This window comes from Halyomorpha halys, unplaced genomic scaffold, assembly GCF_000696795.3.
Source record: "Halyomorpha halys isolate HHAL.00 unplaced genomic scaffold, Hhal_1.1 Scaffold202.1, whole genome shotgun sequence".
NCBI lineage: Eukaryota > Metazoa > Arthropoda > Insecta > Hemiptera > Pentatomidae > Halyomorpha > Halyomorpha halys.
Genome location: NW_027116652.1, coordinates 358,757 through 366,892, shown reverse-complemented (window position 1 = coordinate 366,892; position 8,136 = coordinate 358,757). Strand labels below are relative to the sequence as shown.

The 8,136-nt window shown below is 29.2% G+C and overlaps 1 protein-coding gene across 1 annotated transcript in view; it reads left to right on the top strand.

The window, feature by feature from the left end:
* The window catches only part of LOC106679433 (MFS-type transporter SLC18B1), a 55,357-nt gene that overhangs the window by 605 nt on the left and 46,616 nt on the right, over window positions 1-8,136 (top strand). The window lies entirely within an intron of this gene.

The window sequence follows — 8,136 nt, the reverse complement described above, 5'->3', positions numbered from 1 at the left end:
TATTTGTATTGTTTGTACATACACACACACACACATATATATATAAAGCAACAAGTTAAATGTTTCTATATTGCATTGTAAATTTTTAAAATTTTAATTAAAAGTGAATACAAATTGTTCATTTACTTCAGTGATTAATTATGATTTTATAAAAACTTTTTACTATGAAAACTATTAGAAGTGACTTAAAATAAGACCTGTAGAGGGCTAAGAACTTAATAATCCTTAGATGTCAAATAAACAAAATAATTTGGGATACCTTAGACTTCATCTCATCAGTTATGTATGTAAAGTCCATTTCATCAGTTATCATCTTAATTCTATTTTTTTCATACATTCCTATTAAATTTTATTTTCTATTCTTTTGTTGTGTCAAAAGTCTCATTTTAAAATTTATTTAAGAAAAAAATGTATCTAATTCTCAAAAAACTGTGGTGGTCATAAACTTTCAGACATATTATTAGAAATGTGCTAAATAAAAAATATATAACCACAAATCCGAATTATTTTTTACTCCCCCTCCCTACGAAAATCAGAAACAAATAACACCAAAAATAGCTATTTTTGTACTTAAATCTGGACTAAAAAGGAGAATAGTTGTTATATCATACATGAAATTATATTTAAATTTTTTTTTAAATAATAAGGTAACTGACTGCTTATCAATATTTAATTTTTTGAATTATTGCTTTGGTGTTTGTATTATTGGAATTTAGCTGTGAATTTCAGTATGCCCGGGGATGAAACGTTGTATACAATGTGAAATGTTTAAAATAATACAAAAATTTCAATGGAAGATTTTTTCACTCTAACTCATTAAAATATTTACTGAAATGAAGACCAAAAATAGCTTTATACGTAACTTAATTTAAACCTTTAATAACTTTAATTTCCTAAGGATATATTTTTTATCGACTTTTTGTTTTTGATTATGGTGAGTCTAAGTTACACGAAAATAAGAATTTTAAATAAAAAAAATTTATAAATAGATATTGCATGGTTGATGGCTGTAGGTTATAATAGCACTGGCCACAATATTGAAATATGGATTATGGCTACAATTCATAAAACCTTTTTTTAAAAATACAATTATTTAGTGGCAATGCATATTCAATTCAAATGTCTATTTTGTGTTTGCACTTAATTTTTAAAATGAATAAAAATTAAAATGAAGTATGAATTATGCAAGTTACTTAAACCTCATAACGCCATCAACATAATGATTATAACGAGTAATATTTTGGCATATGAACAATTCTTATTCATTTTACAATTAAAAAATAGTTCAAATAAAGCTGCATAGGTGCTTTGGAGTAGCTGAAGATAGTTATTTATTTTTGCATTTATTTAATTATGTATTTAATATATAATAAAGGGAAGTATTACGATCGTGAATAATTTTGAATTCGAGTTTTCGCCGGAAATACCTGTTTTGAGATCCCTTAAGCCCAAAAAGCATAGCTCGAAAAATGGTCTGTGATTTTGTGAACGAACTAGCTCAAAAACGAAAATTCCTACGAAACTGAAATTAGATATTAAAGGTGGGTGTGACAGTAACTTTTTGGACAAAATCAACTGTCAGGAAGTACCTCTTTATATTATAAAGTATACTGTTTACATTTTTTCGATTTTCTCGAAAATTAATTTAACGATTTTTATTCAACTCGGCAATTCTATGTACAATTAAATGGTCTTTGACTTCAGATAGGTCTTATTCTCATTGAAGTAGTCTGACAGGGCTTAAAGTAATATTTTTCAAAAAATCTTAATTTTTAAATAGGTTGGGGTAACAACGGAATTTGAAGAATATCTTGTTTTATTCTAAATAGGAAAACTTATAGCACCATTGGAAAGACATGGAATAAATTTTAGACAATTTCTACACGTACTATAGTCATATAATATACAAATAGACTGTTATTTAAACAAATTTAATTACCGGCAATTAATCTTCTATTTAAATTTATAAATGCCCTTTAAATTTTACATTGCTAGCGTCTTTTAAAAAATAGGATACAGCATCATAATCTCGTGAGAATACAGTTGAATTTGTTACAATAACTCAAATTAAATGGTACCAAAAGAAATGTCTTCCGATTTGTCTAAATCTGAATTGAGATTTTTTGTTATTTTTAATTTCCAATTTTTATGGTTCAAACATTAAAAATGGTGTTCAGGTTATACGTAATGGAAAATATCCAAATGAAGATTTTTCAGAATTACAAAAAAATAGTATGCGCTTAAAATAAGTGTAGTTTCGGTTATAAAAAATGAATCAAGAAGAAAAGTAAAATTAAAAATAATATTTTTAAATAATAAAAACAATCGTTTATTGTAGAAATAAAAAAATATTACATCAGTTAATAAATAAACTGATATAATTTTTTTTACTGAAAAAAAAAGCACACTGAAGGGAAATTGATAGATATTAAGAACGTAAGTACATAATCATACCATGTATACATATTAACTAAAAATAATAATAACAATAAAATAAATAAATGCAGTTTAATTTTAACGAAATAGTTTTTTAATACACCACCCTGACGAGTTATTGAATACAAACATTTAGGAGTTATATGTATATCTGGTAGTTTGTAATTCCTTCGATTGCCTTAATATATATTAATAATAATAATTAATTTTGCCAAAATTGTTTAGATAAGTCTTCATACTAATGATATGAATGAATAAATCTTTGGATTAACATGGTATTAAAAGTAACCTCGGAATTCTCAAGTTATTTTTGGATTATGTTTTATTTTATCATAAAAAAAACTGGTCACTCCACTACCGGAACCTTGTGTATCTCCTTCCTGAGTTAAAGAGGTGTAAGTATTTAAAATTACAGTTTTAATTTAAATTGTTGGAAGATAGACCGGGAGGCGGTTAATGAAGGTACCAAAATAGTAGAAAAACTATTTATTGTTAAGTAGCGTTTCGCCCCACTTTGGAGGGCTCCGTCAGGGCAAAATAAAAACATGATACAAACGTTTTAATAATTGACAGAACGTTAAAATAAATATATAGAGAAAATTGGAAAATATGTTAAAAAAATGTTTGGTTTTTTAAAGTATATATAAGAAATAATAACAATAATTTAAGTAAGTATACATATAGGTGGATTTGAAACTAATTACTATTAAATACGACCAGGTGTGATAAAATTGTAAATACAGAACTAGAGTAATAAAAAATAATGGTTAGAAATAGTTGTAAATATGGTAAAAGGTAGAACAGATTTACCTTTAAACAACAGTAAACTTTCTTAATATTTCCTTTAACTTTTTACTATACATCACCTTTGCCACATTTACTTCACATTCTGTTCACCTTTTACACTTACCTCTTTACCATATTTACAACTATTCCTAGCGAGTATTTTTCTACAATTTTTACAAGGTTTGTATCTTGTTTTCATTTAGCCCTGGCTAAGACCTGCAAAATAGGGAGAAATGTTGGTTAACAATAAATAGTTTTTTCTATTATTTCAGTACCTTTATTGACTTCCACCCGGACTATCTTCCTACAACTTCATACGGTCAAGTATCTTCTTCCAATTTGATTTAATTTATTCACTTAATGTTTCGAAAATCGACCAGAAAAACGAAAAGAAATACTATGTTGGAACCATTGTAAAGAACACTGAAACCTCAATCATCTATTAATCCATGGGCGTACCCAGCGAAACAAAAATTAATTATTAATTTAATAAAAATATTTTTTCAATCAAATAATTTAATAACTAAAAATGCACTGCTATAATTATGTATAATTTTCTTTTAAATTTTGGTTTCATTCGGAGGGTCACGGGACGTGTATGGGTTCACCAATGAACCATTTATTAATATCAAATTTTCCTTGAAGTCCTTTAAGTTTTCGTATACAACTCAAATATCCAACAATAATTTATGAGCAAAGAAAGTTTTATTTGCATATAACTAAAATATTATATATTTAATAGTCGTTTAAAAAGTAATTGAATTTCTTAAAAAAAAAAAATTAAATCATTAGCAAAAATAGACTGTATTAGATTTTGGGTAAGGTCGATTATTTTCAGAAATGAACCTTTGTGATTGAGTAAAATAATATTTATAATCGTCCAATATAATATGTAATTAATTAAAATAACTTCCAACCTTATTTTATTTATTTATTTATTTTCTTTTTAGAGATACCTAACAAGATATTTTTTATAGGTTTTCACAAATATTATAGTTATAGTAGAGAAAGGCGGCAATCATCAGAGAGGGTCTCTGCTGTGGAATAAATAAAATAATTTCAACTTTATTTGTATTTTTAAATTATAGTTGCAAGTATCCGTTAAAAATTTCTTTGGTGGTTGAATCATGTTTATAAGTTTACTTTTAAGGTGGGACGGGTGACAATATGCAGGATCTTGGGATGTAGGAAAAAAGAATACCAGAAACGAGTTCTACCTGTTTCGTGTACTGGATTTCTAACTACCTGGTAGGCCTACGGATTAAATTTAAATATTCAGAAGAAAATGAAATCAAAATGTTTCCAGTCAATCACAATTAAATTTTAAATATTTCAATATTTAATACTTTGTTATTCGCTATATGAAATTAACCTGTGACCTATTCCAGAAAATATGACATTAAACCATTAATTTATTACTCAAACCTAAAATTAAGAAAAAAATGTTTCTATTTTATGATATACAAATCTTTTTTATTATTATTATTTTAAGGCGTTGACCACTTCGAGGTCATTATTGAAATTTTTATTAGACTTTATTTCCTTAAAATCCGAAATTTTAAAATCCTTATTGCCTTAATTTTTTAATTTTGTGTTCATTGCCGAATTTAACCCTTCGTAGGGCGCGGTCATTCTCAAAATCAGATATAAAATTTCGTGAAGCCCCTAAATCGCCTTATTTAATTAAACCAAAAATTACCGATCATCTTGAGGATGTAGACAATTAGGGAAAAATATAAAATAAATTTAAAACATTTCTCATTATTTATTTAGGAACAAAAACCAAAAAAAGTCAAAACGCGGAATTCGCATATCATGGTTATGAATAGAAATCAAAATAGGACCTTTTATCCTCGAAACAAATTCAAAAAGGGGTCAGACATGGAGTTGAAATGTGTGGGGAATAGAAATAAGTTGGAGTCATCGTCCATCAAAGCCGATGAAGGATCGCAAGAACAGGCTGAACATCATTGAATCACATTTGTTTAGCGGTGTCACCTCAAGTTTTGTGAGCATTATAATACGTTATGACCTCAGGTTTCTTTTTTTCTCCAGTACTTTTATCAATGGATTTGATTCCGAGCACAGAAGAAACCAGGAGTACACAATTATTTATGTATGTGACATACGTTGCCAGCATTTTTTGTCGTTGAAACCAAAAAGGCCGGAATATTGTGATCCCCCTACAGAATATCCTTATCAAAGAAATACAGAAGTAACGAATTCATAAAAAAATCTTGGAAAGAGGAGCGATGAACCAGAAAGGCGCAGTGAGCCTGACAGGCACACGATCCCCATTCATAAACGGTAATGATACCTGACGAAAATGACTTTAACACAAGTATCAAAAAACAGAGAAGTGCTTGAATTTACTATCTAAAGTGAAAAATATTGACTTTAGGTTTGTAACGTAATTGGGGGCGGTGAGCCTGTAAAATCAGAACACGTGTGACCCTTTCTTGACGGCAGAAGATGAACTGACTGGGCGGGTTGGAACCACACCACAAAGTTAGGAAACTACTGGGAGGTAGGGGTCACACTCGGCGTCTTTTTGGAAGGGGCAGCAAAAAAACCGAATCCTGTGCTTGTCAGATCAGCCGCGCCCGATTAACTCTGCTTAAATGTATAACTATTGAAAATTGAGAACTTGAGGTAAAATGTTATCAAATTTTATGGTAAAGTTTTGAGTAATTCAGAAATTCGAAAAGTTTATCTACAGATTTATTTATTATCCAGCACAATTGAATGGAGATATGCTGGTAATTCATACAAAGATTTGATGTAGTCGTATTCTTGACATTCGGTTAAGATACATTTTACGGTAAGTCGCGTTCCGCAAGTCTGGTATACAGGTGCAGAATCGCGGGCTATAAGGTAACCGTGGGTCAGGCGCGTATGAACTATTCGAAGGCACGTCAAAATAACCTTCTCATTGCGCACATTTCAAGGTGATAATATCCAAGAGGAGACGTCACTTTTAATTCCTCATAATTGTCAGTAACATTTGCCCACATTTGATGCCATTTCAATTTAATTATCTGCTAATGAGGGCAATGAAGTCATCAACAGGCACTCCACGGTGTGGAATTCCTTCACAAATCCCGACCTTTGCTGCGTGATGAACCAGTTCGTTACTGGCAGTGCCCATGGACCCAAGCGAACAAGACAGAAATACCGTTTCTGTTGGCAGACTTATGAATAATTGATATAAATCTTTATTCTTGGCTATTATTTGAATTAGGGGAGGGGAGAAATACTTATATGTATACAAAACATTTTCCTATATTTGCATGTTATTATTTTAGTAATAACTTAAATAGTAATGAGACTGTTTACTATGAGCTAACGGTTCACCCCACGTTGCAGGGCTTCATCAGGGCTAAAAAAGATAAAGGATTAATGAAAACAGAAATAATAACAAATAAAAAATAAAAATACAGTACACACTAAAAAATCGAAAATTAGAGAAATAAATAGTTTAATTAATATCACAATCTATAATTTACTATCACAATCTATAGTTTACTATCTCAATGTATAGTTTACTATTTGAGTTATTTTGACCGCTCTCGGACCATTTTTCTTTTAGTATTACAAGTGCTCTATCAACGATCTTCCATTATTTTAGTTCTATGTCGAATAAGTCTCTGATTTCTAATTTAGGATTCTAGTAGTAACTTACATCCAAAAAATGTACCATTGGCCTCAAAAGAGAGAAAACGGCGCGACATGAAGGCTGCATCTGAGTCAGACCAGAAGCTGATTTACCAGTCCAGGGTGATTAACCGTATGTTTTTTGGGAAAACATTAATTAATATGCTAATGAAAGTAAATTCGGTTTGGTTAGTACATTAATCAGAGTTGAGGGAGGAGGGGAGGGGCTATGATAATAAATTGTATATGATTATGGAAAAAGGGATATGATTATAAAACCCAGTGTAGTGCATTGTCTTAGTTCAAGAGGAGAAAAAACTTATTTCACCCCAATTTTTTATTACACCTATGAAAACTGTTTGTAGTTACTAGTCAAAATTGATGATTCTTGCAAGCATAGTTCAGAGCAATAAAAAATTACGGCTGTTTTAAATCATTAAAAAAAATTAATTTTTCTTTTGAAGCTAACAAACCACCATTAAAAGTAGAGTAAATTTGCTAAAATATGAGCCTTAATAGAACTATTTACGTTGAATAGTTCCCCAGATATAGCTTTTTAAAAAGCAACATTTATAAAAAATACACTGAAAGATTAGTAGTGAATTTATTTTGTAAATTTCATATCTCCGGGACCATTTCATTTCAAATTAAAGAGTTCAATATGCTATGAAGTAGTTTATGATTTTTATCTTCGTAGGAGTAGTAGTTTTTATAACATATGGCATAATAAATTCGGAAAATGTTGATTTCTTTTTATTCGGATAAAAGTTTTGATTGACTAAAAATTTTATATCGGGAACTATTAAACTTAAAGATATATACCTACACTCAAAATTAAGTTAGTTTAACGTACTATAAAAAAGTTTATGACACTTATCTTCGTAGGGCAATTAACTTTTATGATATTTGCATATGAAATTTTGTCCAAACACCTATTCTAATTAACCAATACCACATTTACGGCTGGAGGCCACCCCACATTTTTAATAATTTTTAATTTACACCTATGGCTTCGTTCCAAATATATTGCTATTTCCTTTTCGAGGAGGTAGCTCAATTCTGATGAAATGAATTCTGCTGTAGTTGAAAATGAGTTTAAGATCAATACTGAAAGATTTTGTCGAAAACTCAGGGAGATACGTCGTATACAATACTCTAAGTTGTATATGCTACATCATAGGAATCTCATTATACTTTGAATTTTGTTCAGTAATTTTGTATAGTTTTTATATATTTTTAATATTTATTACTTGTTAATAT